The sequence below is a fragment of the Pseudorasbora parva genome, chromosome 11 (genome assembly GCF_024679245.1).
Source record: "Pseudorasbora parva isolate DD20220531a chromosome 11, ASM2467924v1, whole genome shotgun sequence".
Classification (NCBI taxonomy): Eukaryota; Metazoa; Chordata; class Actinopteri; order Cypriniformes; family Gobionidae; genus Pseudorasbora; species Pseudorasbora parva.
The window spans coordinates 19,427,466-19,443,058 of record NC_090182.1 but is presented as its reverse complement, the minus strand read 5'-3'; positions in this window follow the sequence as shown (position 1 = coordinate 19,443,058).

The window sequence follows — 15,593 nt, the reverse complement described above, 5'->3', positions numbered from 1 at the left end:
AACCATGGTGATGGCAACATCATTCTTTGAGGATGCTTTTCTTCAGCTCAAACTGGGACTTTAGTGAAGGTAGAGGAAATTATGATGAATAGTCCCATACACATCGAAATAAACAAAAGAATGACTTCAGCAAAGAAATAGGAATGTTTTGGAAGGGCAGATCCCAGTGCTGAATCCTATAGAAAATCTTTGGTGGGACCTAAAGAGGGTCATGGGTAGCAGATGCCCTTGTAATATAACATTTCTAGAAAGTTTTAGCAAAAAATAGTGGGAAAATATCCCCAAGCCAAGATATTCCAAGCTGATTGACTCCTATCAAACAGACAGAGTGCTGCAAAAAAAAAAAAAAAAAAAAATCAAAGGGTGGTTAAACTAAATGTTAGTTCAGGGGTGTGCTCACTTATACAGCTTTTTTTCCCCCCTTTGACTTATTTGACATCACATTTTTCCTGTTTTGTCTTTAATGGTTCAAGAAAGTTCGAGAGAGAGGGGGGCGAGATTGAAAAAGGACCACAAGCCAGATTTCAATCTTTTAACAATTGCATTGGCCTGAGTAACGATTATGTTCAGTTTTGGTTTCTTTTCCCTGTGATCTGTTCCTGTTCCTGTTCCGCCACCACTCTGGGAACGCCTCTGCGTGATTGTGTCGTGAAGCATCAGTCATGCCATCAGTCCAATAGAGAGACGGAACGTCATAGGGGGGTGACGTCACAGACCCGGAAACTATAAAGCACACCGGCAAAACACATGCCGTTAGCTTCTGTTGTCTTCAACAAGCGTTGTCTGTCAAAACTGTCATTCTGTCTGTCAAAACTCTGTTTGTGTCTGAGTTCAGACTTTATTGTTTTCGTTTGCATTCACACAGCATTTACACAAAGAGAGAGAGATTATGGTGAGCGAACAGTATTACAGAAAATGTGTTCCTTCCTTCCGACGCTGCAGTTATCTTCCTTTGATGAGGTGGATGCCTGCAGCGTCGATGCAGGGACTGAAGACTCGCCACTTCAGACCCCTGCCAGTAAGGAGCTCATGGAGGTTTTGAGTAGAGCGGTGGCCAAGCTAAACATTGACTGGCCACAGGAGCACAATGAGCGAGCCTCAGTAAAAAGCAGGCTCGACGAACGGTTTCTCCCCATTTGCTCTGTTCAGCCTCCATGGCCGAGCTTGCCATTTTTCACTAATCTCCACACTGAGGTGTCGAGATCGTGGAAGCGGGCGGCCCCTGTACAGTAATATTTCGGGGCTGAAAAGACACGGTTATGGTCAGATGCCTAGGGTTGAAGAGACGCTTGCGAGGCATCTCTCGCCCGAGTCAGCATCAGCCATAAAATTACCATCTTTGCCCACTAAACCTCTTAAAGGGATATCATCTTTAGTGGGTAAAGTGCACTCGGCAGCAGGTCAGGCCGCCGCATGTCTGCACACAATGTCCATCGTGAAGGCATACCAGGCCGACCTGCTAAAAGACCTAGGGAGAGCCATGAGTTCAGGGCTGACATGATAATTGAGCTCCGATCTACCACTGATCTTGCTCTCTGGGCCATTCGCCAGTTTCTGTGTTTACTAGAAGCACGCAAACGCAACTCGGTCATCGTCATTATGGCCCCGCCCGCTGACTCTATACACGATGTGATTGAGCCGTCCAGATTCTGAGGAATACAGCTCAGACGTGTATTGAGAGTTCCTAGACGACACTTGCGGGCAAATTAAGTTTGCTGCCGCTAGGGTGCATCTAGATTTCTAGGCTAACTTCCTTCCGTATCTCAGGGGCCGTGATGTGCTTGTTCGCACAGACAGCACGTCGGAGGTCTCCTATATAAATCATCAGGGGGGCCTAAGGTCTCATCGCTTACACAAGTTGGTGCACCTTATCCTCCTGTGGGCTCAGGGAAAGTTGCTGTCAGTCAGGGCAATGTACATCCCAGGGAGCCAGAATGTGGAAGCAGACATCCTGTTAAGGCAGGGCCGAGGCCCAGGGAGTGGAGACTCCACACTAAGATGGTGGAGTTCCTTTGGGAGAAATATGGCAGAGCTCATGTAGACCTGTGTGCCACTCACAGAAACACTCATTGTCGTCTATGGTTCTCCCTGTCGTCTCCAGCTCCTCTGGGACTGGATGCGATGGTACAAGTGTGTCCGAGGCTGCCCCTGTATGCTTTCCACCCGATTGCTCTGCTTTCGGGAGTTCTAGAGAGAGTGCGCTGGGACGGGGCCTGTCTTCTACTAGTAGACCCGTTTTGGCCGGGCCGAGTATGGTTCTCAGACATCGTGTCTCTCCTCGACGGCTCTCCTCTGGAGATTCTGATCAGGAGGGACCTTCTCTCTCAGGCTTTATAGTATCAGGGTCTGTGACGTCACCCACCTATGACGTTCCATCTCTCTATTGGACTGATGATATACGTGCTTCACGACGTAATCACGCAGAGGCGTTCTCAGAGCGGTGACGCAGCGTCTCGTTCACTGTCAGAAAAAAAGGTACAGTGCTGTCACTGGGGCGGTACCCTAAGGTACAAAACTGAAAAGGTACTACTATGTACCTTTAAGGTACTAATACGCACTTTTAAAGTATTGATATGTACCTTTAAAAGTACTAATAAATACCATTTAGGGGTAAGTAAGGTACAAAGATGTACCTTTTTACTTTTGTACCTTAGGGTACCGCCCCAGTGACAGCACTGTACCTTTTTTTCTGAGAGTGTTCCCTATTCAGGGAACTAAGGTTACAGACGTAACCAAGACGTTTGCATATGTTCCCTTTGCTAGATTGTGCCCATGTTTTTTGATTGAGGTCTCACATGTTCCTATATGTTAATTATCCCTGTATGTATTCAAGCCCTTGGTTTCCTTTTTTCTAATGTCCGGTATCATATGTTACCGTGGTTGTGTTTGTTAGTTCTCCAGTGATCTTTTGAGGGTTCTGTTTAGAAATATCAAAGGCTTTTTTATTATCCATCTCATTCATTGTGCCACAGCCACACCCTGACAGCCTGAAGCGCAACTGTGCTACATGTCAGAGCGCTTCCTATGAGTTTTTGATTTATGGCTGTACAACCCGAATTAATAGTATGATTTTAAAATCAATGATTAAACATGTCTCAACAATAATTTGTAAAAATATCAAACATTAGCCTCTGGTAAACATGAAACATGCACCATTGAATTCGCTATTTACATGGAGTAATTAATGAGCAGAAAGACTGAACTTCTCCTCAGAATCTCTTTGTGTGCTGCAGCGTGTTCCTTTGTGTGTAACAACCACATGCCTGCCTATAGGCACATATTACTAATGCGCTCTTTAAATACTGCTCTATTGACTTTAGATCAGGTTTTTGTTGGTCAATGCAATAGCGCAGTCATTTCCAGTTGCTTCAAAATACCTACGCGCAAACAATGCATCTTAACACACCTAGTTTTCAGACCAGCACACCGTTAGGATTTCATTTCTTACACTGCAAATGCATATAAACTGTGCAATCCAAAGGATTAGCATCTTCCATATGCAGTAAGAAAGAGCATGTTCCACAAGAGAGTTTAATCAGCTCTTAACATGAAACTAGACAGGATTAGAGCTCACCTGCCGTGAGAAAGTGGCAGAAACAGCAGTGAAAGGTACACCCACCAGGGACTAAATACTAGCAATTAAGGGTACATTACTGGCAGGCCTACATAATTAACCCTTGAAACATTAATGTCTTTGTATTATTTATCACTAGACCTACTTCCTGCTTTAAATACTCACTCAATCAGCCTCATTTCTTACTCTGAGGTAAGCCATGCTGTGCTCACAATCCGAAGACCTATAGCCTTAAATCTTTAGCGCATTTGTGGCACTATTGGTTCTGTGGACTTAATGGCTCTTGGCTATGGGGCAGAGCAGTGTTAAATTAACAGAGACCTCCGCGACCTCTTCCTGTTAATGCAGCTATAGCAGTATGAAACACCATGCCAAAAGTCAACTGTCCCCTGTTTCACAACACAATTCAATTACAATAGCTAGTTCTGAAAAAAAAAAAAAAAAACTTTATTAGAAGTCTATGCCAAAAATAAAAAAAAATACAATCTGTGCTTCTGGTAAAGCGACTGTTTTTATTTTTGCAAATTTGACAGCACAGTTGGCTGCAACCCAGCACAGCATTACAAGTGTCATGTAAATGTCAAAAATGTCCTTCAAATCAGACATCGTGAACAGAGCCGTCGCACAGGGCTTCACGCTTTAGGGGGCCTTGCCAAATTTGACGAAGGTATCATGAATTGACCATGCAGGATTTTAAAGACATTTCAGAGAATAAAATAGTAAAAGAACTAGAATTTATTGTAATGCATTTTAACTATTTGCAAATAATAATTTTAATTTTAAAATATGCACACATCCACTCTAATCATATGCTTAATATGCTGAAAATGGCTCTGTTGATGTTTCTTGTCCAGTCACATTCAAACGAATTACATGAATCAGAATCACACAAACCAAAAATTTAAATTTGTGGCCAACATTGTAGTATAGTACCAGAGTATGTTTGGTGGGCAAGCAACAACACATCAGCAAAAGAACAGCACAGTGAACCATGGTGATGGCAACATCATTCTTTGAGGATGCTTTTCTTCAGCTCAAACTGGAACTTTAGTGAAGGTAGAGGGAATTATGATGAATAGCCCCGTACACATCTAAATCAACAAAAGAATGACTTGAGCAAAGAAATATGAAGGTTTTGACAAAAAAGTTGAGTAGATCACTGAATTGGATTGCAAGCGAACTCAAGAAAGGAGAGGCCCTGTGGGGCATAGGTAACGCCTCAGATAGGGGTACCCAAATTTAGAGAATCAGCCAGATAGGGGCATTTTGTTTTTTCTTTACAACTGTTTTAATTATCAATGTTAAGTGGTCTCTTAATTTTTTTTCAGAGCTGTATGTTATCACTATTTTAATTAATTTCCATGTAAAGCACTTTGAATTGCCATTGGGTATGAAATGTGCTATATAAAAAAAAACTTACCTTGCCTTGCATTGAATTGCATTTGGTCATTGTGGCAAGCAGCTTCGAGTGGGACCGCGAGAGCAGGCCGGTGACGAGTGGTAATTAGTACTGGCTGCGTGACACACCGGTCTCGTCTCGCGGCCAAGGGACGGGAGCATAAAAGGAGGAGCGAAGGCAGCGGAAGACGATAGAGGACCAGGCCTGGATTTATGTTATGTTTTGTTTACATTTATTATGTGTGTGTGTGGGCAGTCGTCCGTGAGGGGCTGCCCATGGTTTTACTTTACTTTCATTTAGTTTTTTTATTTTTACATTAAAACGTTTGTTGAACGTTCGCCGGTTCCCGCCTCCCTCCTTCCATCCATGAACCTCGTTACAGTCATTTAATCATTTCTATTAAAAATTATTCTAGTAAAACTGTTGACATTTATTATGTTTAGCTTATACCTTACCTTGAACTCTTGCACCATTAAAGAATTGCGTTGGAATTCGCTTTGTGAATTAACTGAAGCAGACCAGACTAAAAGTGTAACATTTTACTTTTTATTTTGTCACCATGCTCGCAATGGCCCTGCCGGAGTATATCTTACTGACCCCAAACTACACAACAAGAGACAAATATTAACTTTTTTACCTCTCCTTTTATAAATAGATTAGCCTATTTATTTTGTTATTAGCCTATAGTAGGATAGGTGTATTTTATTTTATTTAGCATAGCTTTATTTTTCCTCAACCACCAGTTGAGAAACTTGCCCAGCCTAGAGGGTACGAATGAACAACATGGAGTAATTTGAAAATAATAATATTTTAATGGATGAAAATTCTGCTTGTAAAGGCAAGGCATTACTTTAAAATGAATGAACTGAAGCATTATTTTCTATTATTTTCATATATTATCTCTGCACTAAGTCTGAGTCACAAGTTTGCTTCCACTGCACGGACTCTCAAATCTCATAGCAACGATAGGTGAAACCATGATAAGTCATTTTCTTAGAGAGAAAAGTCCCATTCAATACAATTTTTGAAATAAATCAATTAATAAAATGTGGAATTTATGTGAAATCTGGCCAGGTTATGCGAGATTCACATTCCATTGTGGTATGACCAAACGGACTATTGATCATCATTCGCTGGAATTTTCAGAAATGGCTACCTTCTGTCTGGATCATATTCCACAGTAAGTGCCTGAATTACTGACGTTTATTGTCAAATCAGTCAGAGGACGTTTTTGACAACCTTCTGACCTGTACAGCAGGAGGAAATCAGGTAATCACATGCTGTGTATGGCATTGCGCAGGTATACGAATGTAATCTCCCATACCCAGCTGCCACACTGTCATCCACAAACGAAAAAACAAACAAACATTCCATTAATTTCAAGTGCATGAATTACTGACGTGCATTGTCAAATCAGTCAAAGTTAGAGGACGTTTTTGATAACCTTCTGACCTGTACAGCAGGAACTCATGTAATCACATGCTGTGTATGGCATCGTGCAGGTATACGAATGTAATCTCCCATACCCAGCTGCCACAGTGTCATCCACATCAGTATCTTACCATCACCACCACCACCACGGAAAAAAAAAAGTTGTTCCTGAAACCATTCAGTACATGATCAAAATGCTAAATGACAATTATACTCTGTAAGTAACCTGCATGACAATCACCTGGCATCTATTGTGGTTGATTCAAACAGAAAACAGGTTTTTATTTTGAAAACAATAACCAGGACTATAACACACTACATTGGAAAGTATTGTGTTCATATATGTTAAAGAACAGTAGATTCAGAAGAAATTTATGCTCCATCCCCATCAAAACAGTGAACACCTTCCTCTTCCCCACAGTAAATGTGATTACATAAAGCCAGTGGCTCTAAATGCCTGTCTGTTTCTCTGCAGGAGTAATCATATATCTCTCACAAATAACTGACAGCACCAGAATCCGTGCACAGAGATCTCCTGCTAGGCTCCGAAATACTCTAAAAGCTCTCATCTCGTTAGACGTCTGTAATGTATTCATTTATAGCCTGTTTCACTTTGCGTGCCTCTTTACAAGCTCACTCGTATGGAAAATTTAAAGCCTTTTCACTGCACTGATTATTCATAAACACATCTAGCCGACTGTAGATAAACGCTGTCTGTTTTATTTCCATGGAGGAAAGAATGTTCATTTGCATCTTATCAATCTCTCTCTATTTCCTCATGTATAAGGAGACATTGGCAGGGGTACGAATTCCCAAGAAAGTCACAGATGGATTGGACCACAGACAAGGCAGATGTATTGAGGTTGAAAGCTGTAATCGTTTTATGCACAAAATGCAGTCACCGTCACCTTGGAGGGAATGAAACAAAGTACGCTTTATATGCAGTTCAGTTTATACTAACAATGTCAGCGGAACCTAATTTTTACATCAAATTTCATCAGTCAGATGGATAGAGCACATCCTTAGCCAGTTAGTCTGAATCCATTTGGGAAATGAAGGAACTTTTCAAGCAAACGGTTGAGTTTATTCACAGTTTACAGCCTTGAATCTTTACTGGCCTTATGTGGGCGATGGGAGCATGTTTTTAAAAGGTATTCTATGCATTGCAATGTTATATTGAGGACTGGAGGATTACAGCAGCAGGTGAAAGCAAGTATGTTTATATCACAACAGCTCTTGAGACCCTCTGTCAATGAACAGGTCTCCCTCTGCACAACCTGCAGGGCCACATAGACCTTGGGAAGGAAGCACAGATGTGAACAAAGTGGTCTGGCAAGCAGACAGTAATAAGATCAATATCTAGCAGTGACTAGTGAACACGTTAAAAGTGCTGTAGGCCTCCATTTTGATTTAGTGCAATGGCCTGGGTCCAAAATACAACTAAAGGCGTAAGGCTTTCTGAGGACCAGGGCACCAGACTGAAAAAAGGGAGCTATTGGCTTCTAAACAGAAACATATGGGAGCCTTTAAAAAACCCTGACTCCCTTACTGACCTGTAGTGTGCAATGCTTCTAGTAGTTATATAATAATAAATGAAAAAATAGTTGTACATGTTTTATTTAATTTATTTGTTGTGAATATGTATCTTTAATTACACATTATGATACAAACGACCAGTTAGTAACGTATAGGCCTATGCACATCACAGTGGATCCCATTTGATTTTGAATTGTACAAAACTGAACAATTATCTGTGGTTCAATGAGGGAGTCATTTAATGGCTCTGAACAACTTACTGAGACTGCTAACTTATGAATGAATGAATCGGTCACACGTTAGTTTATCCAATTCTCACTATTAACTAACTATTAATTACGACCTTTTCTCTACCGGTAATTCATGTCTAAGAGTTACTAAGCGTGTTAAATTTAGGTATTGGGTGGGATTATGGATGTAGCATTGTTCCATTCATTTCAATGAGAAACCTTTGGCGTCATACACAGACGCATGTTATCGTCATGGTGAAATTTTATTGTTTTATGATTTTGCCATTATGACATGTAGGAGTGTGATTCTCAATTTAATCAGCAAGCATAATTTAATTTTCAAATCATTTCAGCGATTAAAACATTAAGATCGACTCTGTTCTTTACATGAAGACATCGTATGACTTCAGAAGACTTGGAATCCAACATGAGTTAATACTTTTATACTGTTTTGGTCAGTTTTTGCAATAAATACTTGTGACTGTACATTTATTTGCCTGTTATGTGTTTTATATTGTTTAGATATGGGTAGGTTTAGGGTAGGAGATGGGTTAGTTGCTCCAAAATATAAAAGTAGCCTTTAAATATTAATCAAATCATGTCTGCTTTTACAAAAGCAAAGAATTAAATATGTCTGTGTATGATGCCAAAGGTTTCTCATTGAAATGAATGGAGCACCCAGCGCTTCGAAAAATGATGCCTAGAGGCACCTTTAGCATCTTCATCGTGATGCGGAAGGCACTTGACCATGCTTCGGATTTTGACATCTTGGGAGTGAGAACGGGTTGGACTAGTTTTGGGGAAAAAAAACACACATAGGGAAGGGGAAATTACATCATACCCATGTGCCTTCAGAAACTCATCGCAATTGGACAATGAAATTAAACGAAATTAAACGCCGCAGCTGGACCCTTCTCCGATTAGTTAATAGTGAGAACTGGACCCTAAACTAAAGTGTTAGAGATTTATCTTATTAACCACTTCAGCTCTGCAGCATATTTTGAATGATTATGATGATGCATATTACTTCCGCTTTTACAAATTTTCTCCACTGTAGCTCCACCACCTCAGGGTGGAGTCTCCATGCCTCGGCCTCGGGCTCAAAAGTATGTCTGCTTCCTGGTTCAGGAACCTTGGGATGATTATTGGACCCACGGGTGGGGTGCAGAATTGAACTGGTTAACCTTCTCTTTAAAAAGAACCATTTTTTTCCTTTAAAGGGAACAGTGTGAGAACGCCCCTGCATGATTGCGTCATGAAGCACATGTGGAATCATTACAATAGAAAGATGGAACTTCACAGGTGGGTTGTTACGTTACAACTAAGGAAAACTGTGGTGTTTTACACACAGATCAGGTCCGAGGACTGGTTTGTCACCATAGATCTTAAAGACACAGACTTCCATGTATCCATCCTTCCACAATGCAGGAGGTTCCTGAGGAATGCTTTGAGGGGGGAAGTATACCAATATCGGGTACTTTCCTTCGGTCTAGCATTGTCACCCCACACTCTCACAAAGTGTGTGGATGCTGCACTGGTGCCGTTGTGTCTACATGGCATCTGCATACTCAATTATATCGATGATTGGTTGATTTTAGCTCAGTCCGAGCAGATGGTAACATCAAGATGTTGTTCTCGTGCAAATGGAAAAGTTGGGGTTGACGCTAAATGCAAAGAAAAGTGTTCTTTCTCCAGTACGAGGACCACTTATCTGGGCATGGTCTGAGATTTGCTGGCAATGCAGGCTCGTTTATCGCCTGCATGCATAGCACCGATTCTCTCAGCAGTAAAAGAACCAAAGCTAGGCCTATCACTCACTGTCAAGCAGTTCCAGAAACTGCTAGGTCTCATGGCAGCTTTGTCCAACGTGATACCTTTTGGCCTGCTGAACATGAAACCATTTTAGTGGTGGCTCAGGACCAAGGGATTCTCCCCGAGGGCAAATCCACTTTGCATGATAAAGGTCATGAGACGATGCCTTCGTGCTTTAGTCCTTTTATCCCAGGGATCTGTGTTAGGAGCTCAGGGTCTACTTTCACGCTAATGTGGCAGGACAATCAGCTCTCGTGGCACATACATTGTTCAGAAATGATGGTGGTGTTTTAGGCTCTGGAGCACTTCCTGCCAGATCTTAGGGGTCACCATGTGCTTGTTCAGTCAGACAACACACAGCTGGTCGCCTATTAAAATCATCAGGGGGTCTGAGCTCGAGGCCCTTATACAAGTTGGCACACCAAGTCCTCCAGTGGGCCCAAGGGAAACTCTTATCCATCAGGGCAGTTTAAGGGGTTCCTGAACCAGGAAGCAGACATACTTTCGAGGCAGAGGCCGAGGCCTGGGGAATGGAGACTCCACCCTGGGGTGGTGGAGCTATAGTGGAGAAAATTTGTAAAAGTGGAAGTAAATCTGTTTGCATCAGAAGAGAATTTTTACTGTCCTCTGTGGTTTTCGCTGACACATCCAGCTCCGCTGGATGCCATGGTGGAGTGTTCCATGAAATAGATATTAGCTCCACTCCTGGGGCGCAGGTTCTATCATAGTGGTGTGCACTTCTGTTTCGCACATACAATCACTTGTTATGTGGGTATTGTGTTCTCACAGTGTTTGGACTCAGCATGAGTTCCCTTGAGAGGGAACATCCCAGTTACATATGTAACCTAGTTTCCTGAAGAGGGAACAAGAAGCCCTGCCATACTCCCTGCATGCCATGATCGACTTACGTAAGGCTTAGGTTACATACGTAACCAACATCATGGTTATTGAGTGCAGTGATTGCAAATGGACACACACAGGATTTCCTGAGTGACTAATTTGTAAAATGTTTCAAAACTTTATTTTGTTTTTGCATTTGTGACCGCATTAGGAGTGGCAAGGAGCTCTGAAATGTTGTTGAATCATATGGCAAAAACTGGTTAACACAGCAGCAACTTTGACAAAGTTACTGAACTCCATTCTGTTTGGAATGGAGCCGTGAGTGTTCCTGATCATTAAGTTCAGTTAAGTTAGTCTGGTCATAGCTTATGGTAGAATGGAGTGAAAAAAGCAAGGTGTTAACTTTCCCACAGGCTTCCCTTAGGCCTCACTGCTCAAGCTGAAAACACAGCCTGACATACAGCACACACACATAGACACAGAGAAAGAGAGATTAAAGGAAGTTTGGATACATGCCTGGGGCCTCCTTTATATAGGGAGATTTTACTGTTCTGGGGGAGAGGATAGGTTTGATCCCTCACTTATTTCTCCCTCTCATTTCTGAATGATTCTACAGAGAGATGACCACTTAACCTTCTCGCTTCTTCCCTGAAGCCAGCCTGAAGTACAAAATCCCTAACAGATGAAGGACACATTAATATATGGACTGTATCTTCTGGCTTACCTTTCTTAGGAGGTTGGGATAGCTTTGCTGGACTAATGCTTATATGCTCCATAAAGTAACTGAAAGGAGAAAAGGAGTTTAAAGAGAAAGTTCATCCAAAATTTTTAATTATGTAATAATTTAGGCTGTCATGCATCAAAATGACCAACTATATCTGCGCAATATTCAAAGTCTTCATACAATAGCTTTATGTGATGAACAGACTGAAAATATGACAAAGACAGTTGCATGTTAACATTTTCAATGAATAACAACTTAAAAATATACATTTCTAATTTTAGTTTAGTGAATCTCATGACAGACCTGTGCGACTTTCTTTCTTCCGTACAACATATTGTAGACATTTTGAGGAATGTATCAATGGAAGACATAGATACCCAGAAGTGTTCTGTTACTAACATTCTTCAAAATATCGTCTTTTGTGTTCACAGAAGAACACAAGAGGCATGAGTACGAGTAAAAAATGACTTATTTTGGGGTGATCTATGCCTTTAAATGACAGTTTGTTCCTCAACAAATTCGTATACACAGTGGAGGAAAAGTCCTTTAGTCTGCAATCTTTATGTCAAGCTGTGTGGTTGTTCAGTACTGTTAAAAAAGGCACGGATTTCTTCTCACAAATAACGATTTGAAACCAGATACATGTTCTTGTTTCCTCTGTTGACTCTTTTTGTCCCATGATGAGCTTTCCTCCTCCCTCATCATATTATAGTTTATTAGACTTTGCAGGAGAGATGCTTTTTGAGAATGTTTCTTGCTTTCTTATTTTCAGTAGCGTACCGTGGGGTTTCAGTCAGTGCCTTCACTAACGATCAACACACCCCACGCTGCCACCATAACAGCACACACACACACCGATACATATAGAATGCACTCATGCACATGCACTGTATGCACTACTGTTATGAACCTCACTTTCAAAGTGCTCATTATGAAGGGGCAAGCAACATAAAAGGACACGCAAGACAAAAAGACAATTTAACTATTTATTGATACCACTGCACCAGAGATGCTCACAAGTCTCTGAGCTAGAGTCCAAGTCAAGTCTCAAGTCTCTGATTTGAGTCCAAGTCAAGTCTCAAGTCTCTGGGCTCGAGTCCAAGTCAAGTCTCAAGTCTCTTTATTATAATAAGTATCTTAAGTGTTGCATCACGTACGGCAACCCATCCAGGCGGTGTAGAACACTGCAAAGCTATATAACTGTAAACAGGGTATTGCAACATGACAAAAATGCCAAGAATGCTTTACCTTTAAGATAATATCAGCATTTTGCCTTAGCATAAATGCACAGTAGCCTATACAGACCAAAAATTTAGGTTCGGAAGAAAAAGGACCCCCTTGTCTGTCGCTGAATTATAATGATAATGCAAGCTGTGAGAGCACCAGCACCACAACATACTTGGAGGAGGTCCATATTCCATGAGTAGGAATGTGTGTGTCTGTGCGCCGAACTGTGCCGCGATTTACGCGAACAGTGTGAGTAAAAGGGACTTGGGAGCGCTCTTGTTCAGAAAACTAACCTACGTATTAATTTTAGCCGATTTAATGTATTTAGTTCAATAAAACACATGTACTGTAAGCGGTGATGGTGTTAATGATTTACCTCAGACATGAGCGAGAGTGAGCTTCAGTGCATCGCTCGGATGGCAGAGAATGTGCTCAGTGAAAAAACGCACTTTTCGATCTGGAGTCTAATAAAAGTTAAGTAGAAAATATGGTATCTTAGGTAGGCTATAACTGTACTAGTTTCTTGACATTTAACATTACTTGAGTAATGTTATTGTTAACCCTTTTCTTCCCCTATTAATGTTTGCTACTGCTGCATTACTAGCCTACGTCTATTGTTGATCTCAATTTCTCCAACTACGGGCCACAGATCAAACAGAAAATGCGCACTGCGTTAATAAAATTAGTGCCGTTAAAATGAATTTGCGTTAACGCGTTATTAGCGCGTTAATTTTGACTGCCCTACTAAAAATAAACATTGTTCACGAGTCCCGAAGCTCAAGTCCGAGTCGAGTCTGAAGTATTTTGAGGAAGAGTCTCAAGTCGAGTCTGAAGTCACTGTGTGTGCGACTTAAGTCGCACTCGAGTCCGAGTCTCAAACTCGAGTCCCCATCTCTGCACTGCACTCACATATCACAGTTTAGGCAACTGGTAAAATGAATCAAAATCAACTCACAGGCACAAATACTCTTAAACAAACAAAAACACGGACCATTAAGAACATCAAAAGAAACAGAAAGAACATAGCTTGTCAGCTAACGTTACCGGCTTGACATTAGGATGCACATGAAGCTCATTAGAATGCAGCCGTCGTCTGCATCAGCCATAGCTTTTTTCACATAGATCGTTCACAACCTGCGAAAAGTTCAAATGGCTGATGACATCAGCGTGGGTAGGAGCCAACACATCACTGGGCCTCTGGGGCAGTCTATCACTACACATCACAATTTGATTGGCTGATGACCCATGTCAGTCAAAGTTATGATCCAATGGAAAATGGCAGCTTGGATCTGTGATGCATTTAGATGATAACATGGAAAATACTATACCTCACAAATAATAACCAATCTTTCTTGAAATATAATTGTAACATACTGAAATAGACAGTAATTGCATTAAGACATGTTCAGACACATATTAATTAAATTAAATTATATATATATCATTTTGACAGGGAGATTTTGACAGGGAGAAGGCAGCAGAGAAGGCCCTGATTGCCCTGACAGCCCACCACTGCTTTTTCCACATGGCAAACAAGTGCAAAGACCAACCAAGGACATGTTTTGAGATCAGTTGTTTAAAATTGTTCTGAGAGAGTGTATAAGATATATTTGTTTATGTTCATGGTGTCCTTACACAATTTATCTCTCATTCTCAAGAATTACACATTGTTTTAAGACAAGAAGACCTTGGGCCAACACAATGTTTTCAATACTGATTATAAGAAATGTTTATGATCCCTTAATGTTTCTTGAACATTAAGGGAAGGATCATATGACCCTTAGTACTCCAGTAATTGCTGCTGAAAATGATTCTGTCATCACGTTTTCATATTTTAAATCGGTCTTTGTAGGTGATGTCACACACGTGAGAACCGAAGTGTCTTATGGGCGGAGCCGCCATTTGTAAGGTATCAATGCTGTGTGGTTCTGTTGTTAAGAGAGTTTTTGATTAATTTCTATTCAGTGTTAAATTATCTGTTCTTGTTGTGATAGGCTGCCATAGTAAGTCTAATGACAGAAAGGGTAAAAACCCCACAAAAATTCCCACTTTAAAGAAAGGACATGGACAGCATGTGGGGGATGTAACGTGGCATCCGATGGCCTGGGTTGCGGCGGTGCAACATCACTTTTGCAAACATATCTCAGGGCTCGACATTAACGCTTGTCCGCTTGTCCAGGACAAGTGGATTTTTTGAAAGGACAAGTGAAAGAATTTTACTTGCCCGACGGACAAGAGCCTGATTACAACGCCAATAAAAAAAAATAAAAAAACGAATCACCAAAATGCAAGAATGATTCTGTATGAATTTAGTGTAAGTGGTGATTGATAGTGGATATGAATAATATAATGTGATGAACTGACGGTTAACAACACGCTGTTGACGCTTGCGCATCTCGAGGAGATCAGTCGTTTGAATGAATCGTTTAAATTAATGACTCAATGACTCACTCATTAAGACTCACCTGCTGCCACCTACTGGTGGTTTAGTTTCATATACTTTCAACATTAATTTTGTTTATTCAAAAATATAAATCTCATAACATTATTTAATGCAGTAGTAATTTTTCAGTGTAAATAATTTAATTTAATTTGTAACAGCCCTATAATGTATTATTTTAATTTCATGTATAGATCAAATTTAAGAATATAATTTTAAACCTGAAGCCTAGCCTATATTTAATAAGATTAGGCGGGAAATGCCCTTTACAAAAGGTAAAAAATATCACAAATATGCAGATTTAAAATGTCAAAGCTGAGTGAACACTGGTGAGAATACTGCTTAAGAATAAGTTATATTTACAACACACACACACGTTT